The 17,981-nt window shown below is 45.3% G+C and overlaps 1 long non-coding RNA gene across 1 annotated transcript; it reads right to left on the reverse strand.

The window, feature by feature from the left end:
* Positions 1 to 7,761: 7,761 nt before the first annotated feature.
* On the reverse strand, positions 7,762 to 12,351 carry LOC133509147 (uncharacterized). The gene is made up of 3 exons (XR_009797240.1): positions 12,233 to 12,351; positions 11,006 to 11,174; positions 7,762 to 7,880 (listed from the first exon to the last, which is right to left on the reverse strand). It is a non-coding gene; the product is annotated as an uncharacterized LOC133509147 (long non-coding RNA).
* Between the last annotated feature and the right edge of the window lie 5,630 nt (positions 12,352 to 17,981).

The raw sequence follows: 17,981 nt of genomic DNA on the forward strand, positions 1-17,981 counted from the left end.
ATGGATGGATATGGTATATACATATTGAGTGGAAAAAAAAAGATTGTGTTAACTCCATGTCAAACACAGGAAGCCCGAGTAAAGGTCCCTGGGGAACTCCAAATTAGAACTTGCGCATTGGTTTTTTTTTTTGGTCTTGTGAAACAATAAGGCAAACATGTGGAATCATTTTCATCTGACACATCACACATCCCCAAAAACATGCAGCATTAATTGGACACTCTAAATTGCCCCTAGGTGTGATTGTGAGCGGGAGCGTTGTCTGTCTCCATGTGCCCTGCGATTGGCCGGCAACCAGTTCAGGGTGCACCCCGCCTCCTGCCCGTTGACAGCAAGGATAGGCTCCAGCACACCCTGAGACCCTAGTGAGGATAAGCGGCAAAAAAACAATGGATGGATGGATATGGTATCCACATATTAATTGAGTGGAAAAAAGATGGTATCAGCTTCATGTCAAACACAAGAAGCCCTAGTAAACGTCCCTGGGGAACTCCAAATTAGAACTTGCCTCTGTTTTTTTTGGTCTTGTGAAAGAATGAAGCAAACATGTGGAATCATTTTCATCTGACACATCCCACATCCCAAAAAAAAACATGCAGCATTAATTGGACACTCTAAATTGCCCCTAGGTGTGATTGTGAGCGGGAGCGTTGTCTGTCTCCATGTGCCCTGCGATTGGCCGGCAACCAGTTCAGGGTGCACCCCGCCTCCTGCCCGTTGACAGCTGGGATAGGCTCCAGCACTATCCTTGTGAGGATAAGTGGCCAAGAAAACGGAGCAAGAACGGAGAACTCTACTCGGCGATCGCAAACATAAAGTCTGTCCAATTGTCGAGTTCCTCAGCTGGGAAGAGAATAACCTTGACCTGCCAATTAAAACAAAATCTCTTTCTTTGACAAAGTCTGAAATTGACCCCGTCGCTTTGACGAGGAAGCTTCCAGACACTTTTGCCATCCCGCCAGTGACGTTCCTCCCGACAACATCGTTCCCGCGGCCAGGTCGACCCGCGCTGTCAGCCCCCGTCGGCCCCGCCGGCTGACGGAGGGGGGTGCGCCGTGCGGGAAATGTAGTCGTGGCGTTCTTCCCCGTGGGCGGGAAGATAACCGGAGGGGAAGCTGGCGACGCGCCGGACGGCGGGTCAAAGGATTCCTTAAACTGTCAGCGGCACGACCCCGGGAAGTGTCACCTCCTCTGCGGGTGAAGAGTAGCCATTACAAGTGAGACCTCCTCACCCCGGGAGAATCTTTATATCTCGCGAGGCCGAAAGACGAAGAAGATGAGACTCCATCTTGTTCACCTTCAGGATGAAGTCGTCCTAATAATACACTTCCTCTTTTAGCCTTTGACGGCGAAGCTGGGGGCCGCTCATGCGCGAGCACTTTTAACCGGAATGGGAACATTTGTACCCTAGTGACCAGATCTCCTGTTTTTCTGGAGTTTTTTTGGAGGGTTATTATCCCACTCAGCGTGTGTTCTTTCATTTCACTGCAGCTTATGATTATTTTAAAAAAGCACCGACACTGACTGCTGTTATCATGCAAAGCTCATTGAGTCATTGACTGGTGTACCTGTCAATCATTTCAAGTAAGACCAATTATTGCATCGTAATCCAAAAGTCTTCATCGCCGTTCTCCAGTTTATGTTTGAATCGTTCCAAATGTCACCACTGGTATGGTGTTATTACATTGTTATTACATTAAAAGGATACATATTTGATGTAGCGCTTTTAACAGATGGCAGTAGCTTGTGCAGGTGAACCTAGTGAAGTGGTTGACACATGTGGGTGTTTTTCATAAACCGCAATGACTCACTTCCCGTGTGGGCTGCGGTCAACGCTTCCCACCAAGGTTAGCCGTTGACTCGCTAGCTAAAAGGGTACCGAGTGGTGGACCCATTAAATGGAATTTAGACTGATTGCCTCGTTGATTATTTGGAAAATAAGCCCCCAAAGCCAGTTACCCTGAGCAACTTCAAACTTGATTGGCACGTATATTGTGAGTATTACCACTCATAGCGCCAAGAAGCCAGTATTGAAAATATACTTCTGCTATTTTGGTGACAGAAGCTGATTTCTAGGGTTCCTTACGTCTTGGAGTTTATTAGATCCAGCCACCGAAGCCAGTTTTACTTGGCAACGTGAAACGTGCGACTGTATCCATGTCGATCATAAATTGATGAACTCAAAAAAAAAAAATCATGGAAGAAATGTCATCCCAGGCATCGGTGTAGGGGATGACCCAAATGCAGGACTCCGAGACAGAGGCATAATGTTCAGTGGGTTTTATTGCAGAAGTAGTGTCTGCACCCCGTGACCTGGTGCAAATTCAAATGAACTGGCAAAAGCCCGTGACGTAAACTCCAACATAAATACCTGGTGAATTAACATGCCGAATGCGGAACAGCTGTGACGAGTGCCACAGGTATGCCCCTCCTGGCAGTGCTCAAGCCCCGCTCATGACAGAACCCCCTCCCTTAGGCACGGATCCTAGACACAGCAAAAAAAAAAAAAAAAAAAAAAAAAAGACCAGGGGAGGGCAGAAGAGGAGCCGATAGAAGGCATAAACATCCCCTCACCAGCTTGGGATCAGTCGTCACCGAGGCCTGGTCACGAAGTGGCTGGGAACCGGTCGCCGTAGCCGCCGAAACAGAAACGTGAAGCAGGCGGGAACCGGTCGCTGTAGCCACCGAAACAGGCACGTGAGGCAGCCGTGGAAGGGTTGTCACCACCGAGACGCGGTTGTCAACCGTGGACAGGTCGCCGCCGAGACGTGGTCGTCAGGCTGCCGTGGAAGGGTCGCCACCAGGACAGGAACGTGATTCACCTTTAAGTCCGCTGGGTCTGTGTCTGGCCAGTTCATTCTATCACGAGCCATCGGTGCAGGGAGGACCCAAATGCAGGACTCCGAGACAGAGGCATAATGTCCAGTGGGTTTTACTGCAGAAGTAGTCTCCACACCCGGTGACCTGGTGAAAACTCAATGAACTGGCAAAAGCCCGTAAACTCCAACATAAATCTATGGTCAATTAACATGCCGAATGCGAACAGCTGTGACGAGTCCCAGATGTGGCACCGCCCAGAACGGCGACCAGGCCACGCCCCTCCTAGCAGTGCTCCACCCCCGCTCCTGACAGGATGTTTGTCGTTTTGGTTGAAAGCGAATATTTTTGGTAATTTCCAGGGATACTAAACCCTTGGATTCATTTTTTTTTTGATCTAGCTACAGAAGCCAATTTTACATAGCAGGGTAAAATTTGTTTGCCATGTTTGTCATAAAATTACCCACAAAAAAAGTCTCAAGAAGCCATACTTGAAAATAGATGGTCTAAACTTGACATTTTAAGACTCATTTCTAATAATCATTGCCCCCTGGTTTTAAAAAAAAAAAAAATAAAATCATCCCCCCTGGATCCAGGTTTCCTTGAATCATCAAATGTTAGCCATTTCGGCCATAAGTAGAACCACAAAAAAAAAAAAAAAAAAAAAAAAAGACTCAAGCATCCATGCCCAAAACCAAACAAATAGGAGTCGTTTAGGCTAAAAAAAAAAAAAAAAAAAAAAAAGTTAAAGACACACTTGCCGCATTCGTTTTCTTCCCTTTACCGTAACATGTTAAATGTGTTCTTTCTAAGTGTATTATGCGCGTTGTAGATATACAGCGGTGATAGATATTCACCTCACATTCCCGCCTGTAAACAAAGCGCCGTGTGGACGTGGAGCAATAAAATAAATCAGCCTGCAGGTGTTCTACTCGCTCGCTCTCCCTCGCTTGAGTTCTTTTTTTTTTTTTTCTCTCTTATACTGGCAGAATGTACGAGTGTTTGGACCTGCAGCCATGCAGCCTCCACATGACACTTTATAGACTTTCTGGATAGATGTGAGCCGCCAGAAACGGCAGCGTGCTCCCCTCAGGTCCTCTTCTGACTCCATCTCGAAACCTTGTTCACAAAGACCCCGAGGCTCCTCTCTCTTTCGCTCTCTCGCTCTATCGCTCACACAAACACACACAAACTCCATCACCTGGTGTTGACGGTACTAAATGTGCTTGAACCACCCAGGCATTAAAGCCTAATCTTTGTTTAAAACCTTAATTTGAACACCTAATCCATTTGCAACCCTATCCCGGATTTAAAGTAAAATCATAATCCTTCAAACACTAATTTGTAACAATAACCCTAATTTGATAACCTAATTCGGTTTTGTGACCATAACACTAATCCTAATTTGAACCCTGAAACCTGGTTTGATTCTTTCGTGAAAGCCCGCCTTGGAACCCAGACCCTCTCATAAAAAGAAATAATGAGCGACAACCATAATTTAAAACGGCAATTCCGTCTTGAAACCGTAATCTGAAATCCATCCTTGTCTTCAAAACTCAGATTCGTAAGAATCCGTAAAACTGGATTGAACCTCTAATTTTGAACAGTTGTGCTAATTTAAAAACACGATTGTGTCTTGAAAACAAAATGAAAAACGTAAATTTTGGCACCAAACTCAAATTTGTAATTTTTACCCCAATTTGAAATCTGGATTTCTTACTGAAATTATGATTTGAATGTGTAACCCTTGTTTCAAACTCAAATTTGTCACAATCAGAGGTGGGGGGTCCTTCTCTGCTTACCTAACCACCATTTACAACTTCTGTAAAATTTTATTCATTTATTTCCAGCTGTCTGTGGTATTAATTTCATCGCGTGCGTCTTGGATGAGCAAAGTTGCTTTCATTTTCAATTTTTGTCCAATCATATTTTAGCATCTATGTGTGTCAGCATACGTTATTTTACCGGATGCCAAATACACACAACTGAAATATCAGATTCCTATTTTTGTGTTTTTTTTTTTTAAATCAGATTTCAAATTCAATAAACACCGGTAACTAGCAGGCCTCCGGTGACGTTAAAACTTTTCCATTTTCTCATTGGTTTAGAGCTACTCGAGTGGATTTTCCCAACATAATTTTGTGTGAAACCGGCGGCCGAGTACGATAACCAGCGTGACGGATATTATGAGGAAGATTTCATTTTTAAGACAAACATTTGCAAGACAAAACCGGACTTTGTGACTAGCAGTTAGCTTGTCGCTGGCTAGCATGAACCGCAGTAGCAGTTTCGCCTGCCGGAACGACACATTTGACTCGAGACGGATTTGTTTTTGCCTAATTAACCGCCTTTCAAAAGGATCCCGACGGCGGCGTCGCAAGTCGACAGGGCAGTTACGCCATTTAATTTTAAACAATGATGTGATGATAAATTAGCTAGGTAGGCTCACGACTGTGAGTTTGACGAGAACTGTTTTTGGTCACCAGACTCTGTTTCCAACAGACAATTGTATCACCGTCCAAGTACACTGGTCAATGGGAGGCTTTGGTGCTTTTATCTTTATTATTCGTCAAAGGTGTTGGGAGGAAAGTCTGGTGGTGGTGGGTGTTGGAATGGAACTTCTTCCCCAAAGGGGAGGGCAACGAGGGACTACCGCCAAAGACCCGGGGTCTGGCCGCAGAGCGCACATGTTACGTGTGAATTTAGACCAGTGGTTCCCAAAGTGGGGTCCACGGACCCCCAGGGGGTGGAAAAACGTCTTTCCAGGGGGTCCGTGATGTGAAAACGAAAAAATGAAATCGTCTGGAAGCTAATCATGATGTGAGAATTGCCCTTTCCAGTGTTGAACCACGTTTTGATTTATTGTGCAAAAATAAAAAGCAAAAGCACCTGAGGCACTAAAATTGAGTATTTCTTTGTACCAGAATGGCATCGCTGTGTCCAACACTACATTATTGGCGAAAGTTAAGGTTGGGGGTCCGGGAACTTTCTGAACGACTCACTGGGCCCAGGTTGACTTTGGGAACCACTGATTTAGACTAACGTCCCGTTTGCTCAAACCAGCAAAATGCGACAAGGCAGTTGTATTGCGTTTAAGACAACATAATCACACACACATTACAACACAAACACGATAAAAATAACGAACACAAAGTTGAAGTTCACAGACATAGTAGTCGAGCCAAAACGACGAATAGTCGCCAACGTTGAACGAATGTTACCCAAACAGACAAATGTTCTTTCCAGTGGGTATGACAAGTTAGCGAATGTTCCAGAGATTTCCAAAAATGAAAGGCAGCAGGCGTCCATGTAGTTAGTATCAAACAGTGTACTTTTTCCCAGGTTAGCGGTGAGGTCGTAAAAAATCCCGTTGAAGGTCTTTCTCGTCCTTATATAGGCACTCCTTGGAACATTCCAGGAGCATGAAAGGAATCCGCATCACAAACAATCTGTCATGATCCTGTCGGTCCAGCCCTGGCTGTGCGGGTGCGCGTGCGGTCACGCTGATTGGGAGGCGCACACCTGCGCCTCATGCTGGCTGATTGGCCCCGGTGTATATAGAACCATGGGGACGACTGGTCCGGCGCCAGATCATTGCGGTTCATGCCCCGTTCCAGCACTCCCGTATCTCTGATCGTCAACCCGTGTGTACCGACCTCCGCCTGTTCTCCAACAGACTCCGTAAACCTGACGCCTTCGATATTCCTGCCTGCTTTGATTGATCTCCCGTGTACCGACTCTCGCCTGCCCGCGGACCTGCTCTGCACGCCCGACGTCCCGACTACCGCTGGTGCACCTGACTGCCTGCCCGATCCCCGACCTTGGAATAATCAACGTTTTTCCCGAATTACGCCTGCATCTCCCGACTCCTGCATTTGGGTCCTACCTCTGTCTAGATACGTCGTGACACGATCTGCGTCATAATGACTCAAAAGTATGAAAGCAAACAGCGTCACAAACATCCGCGCAATAATGACTTAAAAGCATAAAAGGAAAATAAAGAGAATAAAGAATAAAAATACACACATACAAACACACTTCACGCCACTGGTCACTAGAACCGTATATGTTATCCGGTTTAAGATCTTAATCCTGTCTCCAAACCATAATTTGAAACCCAAACCCTGAGTTTCACGTTCTGATTTGTAACAATAACCCAAATTTCACACCCCCAATTCTGTCTTCAAACCCGAGTTTGAAACCCCAAAACCCGAGTTTCAAACTCTATTTTAAAGCCCTTACTTTGTTTGAAACTTTCTCTTTAACTGAACATTGTGATACCGCACCTTACTAAATTTAGCAGGTGATGCCATATTCATGATGCTCTATATGCATATTTTTCAAAACGTTCCGTTCTTTTATGCACATCCCTGCAGTGGCACTCAAAGGATGACCCGGCGTCATGCACATTATCGCTTATTGCCCTTTAATTACACACATCTACCATTCCGAGCTGTTTTATTCTCCATCCTAAATCGCATTTAAAGTCTGTGTGGGAGTAAAAAGTGCGAAGCCGTAATTGTGGCTGGGCTGCAATTACCACAACGAGCGCCAGTGACATTTCCTCCGTGAGATTTTAGCTTTACCGAAAAACCGCTTGTTACCAACACGTTATATGGACATTTCCCCACATTTACACGTCATTTTCACTCAATGTAACAACATTTATGACAACTTTTATGGAGAGCCCAGAAGATATAAATTGTTTCCCGGTCACAGCTGCATGTCTCGACACCTGTCGACGAGTGGGCGGTCCGTGCTTTCAGAACTGCCGCATCCATCTTTATCTCCGTCGTAATGTCATCTGCAGCTGTCGGGCTCCGCCAGGGACGAGCGGGAGCTGCTCCGCATATTGGGATATTAAAAGAAATGCTCATGGTCATCATAGCAGGAATATTAAAAAAAAAAAAAAAAAACAGAATGCTTACGACACGCCTGCTCTACCTGGAAACTTCTCACTGATCATGTAAATCGAAGTTGATGACGAATTTCAGTGTCTCTCCTCTTATTGTAGTACTGCAGTAAAGGTCTCCAAGGAAAGCAGTATGGACAGGTGGGAGTGACTGTATGGGATAAACCATCCAGAATGTGGATGAGGGCAACTGGGAGCGAAATCACCCAAATAGATAACCCCCCTGTTTGGGACGGGCAAGGGGACAGTTGGAACGAGGACAACCAGGGTGGAGGTGAGTATTGAGATTGGAACAGCCAGGTTGGAGACTACCCAGATAGGGAATTTGGTCTGGAATCGTAACAGGATATCGCTTTAATGTGCACAGGTACCAATGGGACAACATTAAGAATAGAGAATATGAGAATTCAGATTCATACTAGTTGCAGTCACTCTGATTTGACAGGTGCATATGCGCCCGAGCTCCTTCGCACTCACAAATCTGCACAGTCGAGCATGAAAACTCACGCGTGTGAAATTTTTTACGAGTAGAAAAACATAGATATTGACAGACGTTGCTTATTTTGCGTAGTCTTGACCAATGTTCCCTCTAAGCTGCGCCACTGCGCAATTGAGCACTTGTCGCACACGAAAACCGATCCAATGCAGTGAACCACAGCCTGAACGTCTTTTTTTTTTTTTTAACATGGAAGCACACGGTCTCGTTGTACAACGAGCTGCTGCTCAGCCTACTTCTACTTCCTAGTTCACCTGACACCGCCCCCCTCCACTCTTAAAGGGGTACACGCATAATTACAAGCAGAACACACGCCCGCCACTTTATACCTGCGGGCATGACTGGTGGACCACACCCGTAACTTTTTATATGTGGGCATGACTGGTGGACCACACCCGTAACTTTATATCCACGGGCATGACAGACCACACCAAATGTGAGTGACTGCAGTTGGTACAGCCCGAAATGAGCTGGAGCAACAACAGCAGTTGTTAAAAATCATAATCCAGTTGTCGAGTTTAAGCTTCCAAGTGATAAAAACACAGCACTGAAAATTCCGAGCCTAAGAAACAACAACAATATTTTAATAGACTTCTCCATCATCCGCCATGTTGAACAGAAAGTTCTGTCGAACTAACTTGTGCACTCAGAGGGATTAAAACCATTAACGCAATTTATATCAAACCTCCGGCACGAGGTCAGTCATGCCAGTGCCTTTAATGCTTCCCACCACCATCGTCAACATGCTGCACTCCCCCCCCCCCACTCCCATCACCCCAAACCCCGCCTTCCCCCCCACGGATAATCTAATTGAGGCCGGGGCTGCGGGCGGCGGATCGTTACGGCTCGGATGCGCCGGAACGTAGGGAAAAAAAAAAAAAAAAAAAAATCAAAGCTTCATTAGAATAAGATGGACTGACATTCGGGGTGGAAAGAAATAAATGAAAAGAATTAAAAGGAAAAGCGGAGGCGGGAAGGCGGGACGGGGGTGAAGTCGGAAGGAATCAACCTCGATTGGGGCGGACGTTCGCTGACCGGTCGCTCGGCTTATTGCGTCGGCTTGCACATGAATGGCACGTCTCGTTAAAATGAGCGCTCTCGTTAAAGCTAATTGGCAAGTGAAGGAAAGGTAAGGACTATGATCCGTCATGTTGTTTTGCCGTATTTGTGTATAAATTCAAAAGTCTGAACACCCCCTTTTCCGTCTCTCTGCGGCGACCACATCCACAGGGCGCAGCGAGTCTCTCATTTTGTGGGAGGCCCGAAAAGCAACACAGTAAAAATGTTGCTATGGTAACAGGCTTCACGCTGTTCTATTACAGTAAAAATAAATACAGAACAAACTGGGAAATGCAGATAGGGAGAACAGTTTTTCAGTACATGTCTACTGGGGTTACTGATACACAACATGCACACCAACATTTATACATATAGTCGAAAAGAGCTTTTGAATACTGGTCTGTTGTAGTGACTGATACATAACTCTGTCATCAAGTCATATGCATATAAAACAATGGAAATACTGATGAGCAATGTTCATATCAGTGTCATGGTTCTGCTGTTCCAGTTCGGGCTGTGCGGGTTCCCGCACAGTCACACTGATTACGAGGCGCACACCTGCGCCTCATGCTGGCTGATTGACTCCGGTAGATATAGGAACCAGGGGACGACTGGTCTTCGCCAGATCGTCGCAACTCATGCCCCGTTCCTGCACTCCCGTACTCTTGATCGTCAACCCTGGTGTACCGACCTCCGCCTGTCCTCCGACCGACCCCCTAATTTTGACGTCTTAGATACTCCTGCCTTCTCTGATCGATCACCCGTGCACCGACCCCTGCCTGCCCGCGGACCTGCTCCCTACGCCCGACGTCCTGACTACCGCTGCTGCGCTTGACTGTCTTCCTGAGCCCCAACCTTGGAACAAATAAACACTTTTCCCGAAATGCCTCTGCGTCTCCGGAGTCCTGCATTTGGGTCCTCCTCTGTCTCGATTGGTCGTGACAATCAGGACTCATTCCTGTCGAAGATGTAATTAGCAGCGATAAATGTTCACACAAGCTTAAATTTCTGGCTGACAGGTTCATGCCCGTCAATTTTTCGGAGCACCAACCTGTATAAACTACCAAAAAAATCTTTATAGAGAGCAAAAAAAAATCCTTATAACGTACTGAAGTAAATTATATGTCAAAATAACGGAGGGGAAAAAAACACAAAGTTTTTCAAAGATTTTTCTTGTAGATCTCCATTATGATAATATATGAAGTTGTCTAATTCTACTAAGTAGAATGATCAAAAAAGATGGCTATTTATCAACCAGGCTACAATACCGCAGATATTTGTAAGAGAGATTCACCAAAGAGAACCAGTGATGGTAGAAGAAAAATGTTTTGAAAGATTACATATCTACTGAATCCCAATGATCAATTCTTTATTTTTAGTGAATAAGGAAGGAGCTGATCTGTATGATAAAGCTAACAATAAGCTGTAGATGAACTCACAGGCTGATTTGCTATTGTTTCTATGAAGCCATTCTCAATCTTAGTAAATGGAACGTCCATCTTGACATACATTTGATACCCTTGCGGTGAAAACACAGCATTCAGTAACATGATCATGAGCTAGAATGCTAGCAGGAGAGCTACAATGTCAGCTACAATAATCCCATGTATTTGTAATGAGGCCCAGACGGCTAACTAGCGAGCATGCATGCTACATTAGCTACGAGCTAATTAATTTGAGCCACAAATGATCAAAGTCAAGATGAAAAAAATGACACTCACTTTTTGTTGCCGTCAAGTAATATCCCCGTATAGCTCCTATCTCGATAGGTCAGCGTCACCAATAGCGTATCGTTAACGAATTGATCAATTGTGACAGGTAGCTGCAGCGTCCATGTTTCCCGTGGTGAGGTGTCCGGCTCGGCGGTGCTCGATCCGGGCCAAGGATTTACTGCAAAGTTAACGGAAATGAAAGTATTTTGCTAATCTAAATCAACATTTGCTGCTGCGCTAATCATCATGCCTGCTGTGACAAAAATCTTTGATGCAGGCTACGTTTGGAATTCCCCAGCTTTGGGTTTTCCCCCCACAATAGAGTAGACTAGCGCCATTCTGCGCAAAAGCAAATGGAAATTTTCAGAATCCGTATCCAGACCATCTGTATCCGTATACGTAAGATTCACCACATAATCCGTATGAACTACGGCTAAACCATACGAGTTGACAGGTATGCTAGTTCCTTTAGCACCAAAGCATTGCAGCTATTCATTTGAATAGAACGGTCAAAAGCGTGTCTAACAAATATAGCTCGTGCACCTACGTCATAAAAATCACATAACTTTGGTTTACCTCGCCATATTGCCAGTCAAGCCAAGCATTGCTCAATGCTAAGTCGGTTGGAGACCACACGGAAATATGTCTTGGAGCATGACGCCCAGAATCTTGTCGGATACAGTCAGACATTTAGAAGGTGAAAATAAAGGACGGTACATGGAAAAATGAGATAAACTCTGCATAGAGGACCCGAATTTAATACCGAAATCGATGATTTCGCCGAAAAGAAATTGGACTGTTAATTCTCTTCCGCTTGTCTTGGACAACTGGATCTACACGTGGATCTGGTGAGTAAGTCGTCGAGATTTACACGGAAAGGTTTGAAATCGTAGAAAAGTCTGGAGGCATACAAATACTTCATTCTTTGTCTGTTCCCAAGCAGGAACAAATCACACAAAGTGACGGTTTTGACGGCTTGTGAACACGGAAGTGTGTCCGGCGACATCTTTTCAGCTGGTATTCAATACAAATGCCAATATTTAAATAAATGACCCCTGGTTTTACGCTAACTCGAATTCATTAACTATGAAAATGTATGGCGATTGTGGCCACACATAACGTCCGTAAACCTCTGCGACAGACAGTATTTTCTTGAACACACATTGTTCTCAAATGAGCCAATTTGGCATTATCAATATTTTTTGGTAATTTCAGATTGAGATGAATAATTCCTACCTGAAATGAAGCGATCGCTACACAGGCGTGTGTGTATTTTGGTCAGGCACCATCCATCACGTTTAATTGCCGAAATCCATCAATATTTTCCGGTCTTTTCATCTGATATTCCATGGAATGATCTCTTTGAATATCTCTCTCGTCTGTTGTGACAACCAACATCGCAACAGGTCTCGGGTATTGTGAAATATTCTCCTCCGGTTCAATGTCCCCCACACTGTCGAGCGGCTCTTTTTGACCGGCAATATGGCGCCGTGAAAACGGTGATGTCACGTGCATGAGCTCTATATTCGCTCTTCATGGACCCCAAAATAATCCAGACTTCAAATCTGGAGTCGACATAATGCCGCAGTGGAGGAACGGAGTTAATAGATTTGTTCTGAAGCTATTTTCAACACTAATTAAGGATAAGGTGGGCACAACTCCCAGAAAAAAATGTGAAGTTGACCATATTTAGACATAAAAGGTTTAAGAAAAGATGTTTTTAATAGCTCTGCATGGTATTGAACGATGACCATTGTTGATATCGAGGGTCACGCGTGGAGAAGAAAGCTTTCGATCAGATGACCTTTGCAGCGACTTATTCACAGCTTCCTCCGAGTGTTCCTAATTGCGAGGCGGCGAGGGTCAGTCATCCTCACAAGTACAGAGGCAAAGCGGCTGTAATGAGAAATCCATTTGAGTGCACGAGGTGACAAACAACCCAAAAGCCCCAGCCTCCCTCACACTTCACACAAACCGGGCCATATTCCTTTTGACGGGGCTTTGTTTGAGTCGCATTAAAGGCTTCCAAGATTATTATTACAAATGTAAAATTGCATCAGTCTGGTCCCCAACCCCCCCCCGGCTGCTGGCGCTCTGATGTGAGCTCTCCAGAGCATCTTGCCTCCGATTAGAGGTGCCACTGTTCATAAACTCATCAAAGCGCGCCGAGCGCGCCGACTCTCTCAAAGATAATGAAAATGTGCCGACAATAACGCGGATGGTTTAGACGGCGAGGCAATAGGAGGGAGAGATGATAACGGCAAAGGCTTGCGGCGACTAGATACTGTACTACGTGTTGCCGTACTCGCGGGTGGCACTTGAAGAAAGTGCGAGGGAACAGTGGCGAATGATTGACGGGCGCAGCCAAACCGCACAGTTACATAATACGTTATGATTATAGTAAAGTATTGTTTTAAAACCGCATATATATGCTTTATAGACTAGATGTACATGTCTAGCCGGCGGCAGAGACTCGCTTGTTTTAAAACCCAGAAACGCCGTGTTGCCGTTCACCTGAGTTGAGTAGGTGGGAACTGACTACAAAAGGGGAAGGTACTTGAATATCCATCCATCCATTTTCTGTGCCGCTTATTCTCACGAGTTGTTTTCAGGCAAGAGGCGGCGTACACCCTGAACTGGTTGCCAGCCAATCGCAGGGAACACGGAGACAGACAACAGTCACGCTCGCGATCACACCTAGAGGCAATTTAGAGTCTCCAGTTAATGATGAAAATCCACGCAGGCATGGGGAGAATATGCAAACTCCACACAGGTGGGCCTGGGTTTGAACCCCGGTCCTCAGAACTGTGAGGCCACCATGCTGTCTAGGTACTTAAATATTCATTTACAAAATTATGTCACTGTCAATGATTTCGGAATCACGTGTTTTCCAAGGCTAAGATGCCGTTTACTGCCCTTTGCATTCAATCGACGAACCATACAAATGTCAAATTCAAAACCATATCATAGACTCAGTTTAGCCTATGCATGGATTATGACTTCATATAGCCAAGACCAAGAACAGATCAATAATCTGAGCTAAGACCCAGTCATTGTCAAAACTTTAAAGTGTTTTGCGGGGAACCATTTTGAACCAAGACTCTGAAGGATTGGAGACCAATAAATATTTTGAGATTTTAATACCAAAACTTGAAGGGGTTAAGACTTATTAAAGATCAGGACTTCAAGGAGCTGACAGCTGAAATCAGGACTGAGACCAAGGATTAAAGACCAAGGCTTTTACGGCTTGAAATCGAGTTAAGACCGAGATTCTATATAATTAAGTTTCAGTCTATACCCAGACTTTAAAGGATTAAAATTAAGTAAAGACCAAGATTTTTGAGGGTTGAGACCAATTCAGGAGTGTGACTTCATTGAGTAATGAAAAGGGTTGAAGAAGAAGATGATTTTTCAAGACTGCAATGGTCTTAAAACCACGTCAAGAAAATGTAAGGAGTTAAGACCAAGCCTAAAACAGACACTGTGGAGTGGAGACCTTGTCAAAATGATATCTTAAGGGAGCCCAGACCAAGACTTTGGGTCGAGACCATTTTATGCCCATTTTGAGAGGCATACAACTAGTCAAGTGCAAAACATGGAGATCATTTCGCAGGTTTAAATATTCAAGACTTAAAAAATGGTTTTGAATGGAAGGTAACGACCAAGTCCAATTTATGAGCATCTCAGGGCCCAAGTAAGTCCAGCAAGTGGCAGAGGGAGATAGCGTTCTCATTTGGAATTTCTCCACGCAGGTGACAACAGCCAACTGCCACAAAAAAAAAAAAAAAAAAAAGTTTACAAAATGGATCCAAAATCCGTAAATCTTCATCTTCCCGCTCGGGCTGCCGAACGCCTTATCTGGCCATTTCCATGCACGTGCGTTGAGGAGGCCAATCCATTCCCATACAGCGCTATTGTGTGGCGTGGCAAAAATGAATATAAATGGCATCAATTTCCACTGATAAATGCAGACACACTGCGGCGGGGATGCCGGATTAGTGTATAATTGGGAGGAAAATGTCAGGGATATGTTACGGTATTCCACCTCATCTCGGGGAGATGCCGCCGTGCGGGGCTTTCATTCCCGTATAACGTTGATGCAATTGGAAACTTAGACGGATGCCCGATGATTGGCAGCTCTCAGATATCCGCCACTCACCCGATATCACAGGGCAGGGGGATTATATTACGCTTAAATCGTGTAAAAAGCAGTTGCCAAAATGCTGCTTTTGCCATTTCTAATGGCTTACTTTACCCAGGATCCCTCACTGTATTGTGGCCTTAGTCCGTTTCGCGTGGTGGACGACTTCAATTACTTGGGGTCAACAATCTAGAGCAGGGGTCACCGATGGGGTTAATGGTAGCCCGCGAGGACCATATAACGAGCCTGCGAGTTTTGTTCTAAACATACCATAGGCCACAAATGGTTACTATTATTTGTGCTTTCAATTCTGAATCTGACTTGCTTATGTGAATTAAAATTTGAAAATACCTGTAATGTCATTTACTACGATAAATTAAAACGACAATATTTTATGTACGTGTAATGAACTGAGTCTGAAATTTGCCGCAAACAGGTCACGTAGAACTTTATACGATCGGTGCTCATGAAGTAGCCCTCAGCCTCAAAAAGGTTGCTGAGCCTTGATCTAGAGCAATGGTGAGTGCGGTAAGGAATTTAAGAAATGGGTCCAAGCGGGGTGGAACACTTGGCGGAAGGTGTCTGGTGTGCTATGTGACAGAAGAGTCTCTGCTAGGATGATGGGCCAAGTTTATAAAACAGTGGCGAGGCCGGCCACGGTGTACGGATTAGAGACGGTGGCGCCGAAGAGACAACAGGAAGCAGAACTGGAGGTGGCGGAGCTGGATGTTTTGGAGACAAGGTTCGAGAGAGCAGACTTCAATGGTTCGGGCATGTCCAGAGACGTGAGAGTGAGTATATCGGTGGAAGGGTCTTGAGGAGGGCCAGACGAAAGAGCGAGAGGAAGACCAAAGACAAGTTTGATGGATGTTGTGAGGGAGGACATGAGGGGACAGTGGGCGTAAAGGTTCCGTCACACTATGACGTTCTGGTCAACGATCTCTGAACATTCCAATCGTTCTATTTTTCAGCGTTCTCAAATGAGGATGACACATCTGGCGTGTGATTAACGTGAGAAGTGTGTGACAGCGACCAAATAAGATACCCCTAAAAACCATTAGCGTGTGCTAACGTGTCACTGGCGCGCGACGAGCGATTTGTCAACGTTAGACGGGCGTGTTGAGCGTGTGACTAACGGGTGAATAACGACAGAATAGCGTTTTGCTGGCGTGTAATTTTTACAGTGGAACGGAACGAAGACGTTGGAAATTTCGTAGTCACTACAGTTGTTCTCGTGAGTTTGAACAGTCAGCATCATGCCCCCTAGATGAAAAAAAGGTGGGGTGCGGACTTGAGCAACTAGCGCTGCAAGTAAGAATGCAAAGCCTCTTTCACTAGCGATGTCTTTGGAGGAAAAAGAACACCAGGAGGAAGAGGACGTCCGAGAAGTAACACACCATGTGACACCCCCTGGAGACCCTAAACACCATGAAAACCCCAGTGATGACGGTCTGACGGTAACAAACGATAAGTAACAACCAAGTAACGCCAGAGTAACGACTGACTAACGATAGCCAAACGCGTGCAACGCTCGGCGAATGTTAGTAAAACGTTCCACGAACGTTCTTGAACGTTCAAAATTAAACGTTGATGAATGCTGGTCTCGGTGAGAACTTTTGTGCATGTTCAAACCTTTTTTTCCCGGACCGGCGTTCTCCGCCGATTCCCAGCGATCATTGACGTTCACTAGCGTTCAAACAACGCTCTTCTGGCGCTATCTCGGCGACCGTGGGCGACTACCAACGTTTAAGCCGAAAGGAAAAGAAGAATGAGGCAAGCTGGCCGGGAACATCTGCTTATGCTAGCCACCTAGTTAAATGTTAGCTAGCTATAACTGCGTAGCTTTCCGCAATCATCTTCATCTTCTTGTCACTGATCCATAACTCTGACATCAAAAAGCAGCTCATTAATTGGCATACAGTTTTTCCTACCAAGACTCGTGCAAATGTTTTGAGTCCTTGTCCACCGTCGCGACGAATGCGCAACGTTAGCACGTAGCGCGTATCGAAGAAAAGAGCTTTCTTTTGTGCTGCTTTTGTTAACATTTCAGTCATGCCTGAAGAGTCGTAATAAAAAAAACATTTTGGAAATTTATGCATGAAGGCGTTAATACTACACTTGTCTTTTGCATGTCAGTCTTCCTTTTTTTTTTTTTGGTTTAGGGCGCCCGCCGGCGTCTTTCTCGTGGCAATAAATAGAAGAAAGCAAGTAAACACTTCCTGCAAGACAGCCTGCATAATCAAATGTTTCAGCGTCGTAATGACGGAGGGGGGAGGAAAAAAAAAAGGGCGAGGAGGCGCCCACTTGGCTTATCCGGCAGCGGTGACGTGGAATCGCTTGCTCGCTCTCATCGCAAGCACCAGGCAGCCCCCTTGGGGGTGTGCTGGGTGTACCCCCCCCCCCCCCCTCGCCTGCTCACCATGTGCTGGTTTTATTACCATCTGCCTTTTGAACATTTTATGCAACGCATGGGAGGTGTGTGTGTGTCGGAAATTCACACATCTTCCCCGTTCCGTCTTGTCATCTCACAATGACACGACACCTTCTCCAGGTCTGCTAATTCTGAGATTCGCATATGGGGGGGTCGGGACCCAAAAGTGGATCGAGGACCCATTTATGGGTGCTGATAAAATGTTGCAGGAGGAGTGTGAAATTTTTTCACATGTATCACAAGTGAAACTTGGTTTTGAGTTGGAAAATTATATTTTGAGGATTGCAATACTGACGTTTCGAATTGGAGGTCGGAACAGTACATGTACAGTGAACCCCCGTTGAGCGTGGGTGATACTTCCGGACCCGCCCATGACAGGTGAAAATCCACAAAACAGAGAGATCCAAAAATTC

This window comes from Syngnathoides biaculeatus, chromosome 11 (genome assembly GCF_019802595.1).
Source record: "Syngnathoides biaculeatus isolate LvHL_M chromosome 11, ASM1980259v1, whole genome shotgun sequence".
Taxonomy (NCBI): domain Eukaryota; kingdom Metazoa; phylum Chordata; class Actinopteri; order Syngnathiformes; family Syngnathidae; genus Syngnathoides; species Syngnathoides biaculeatus.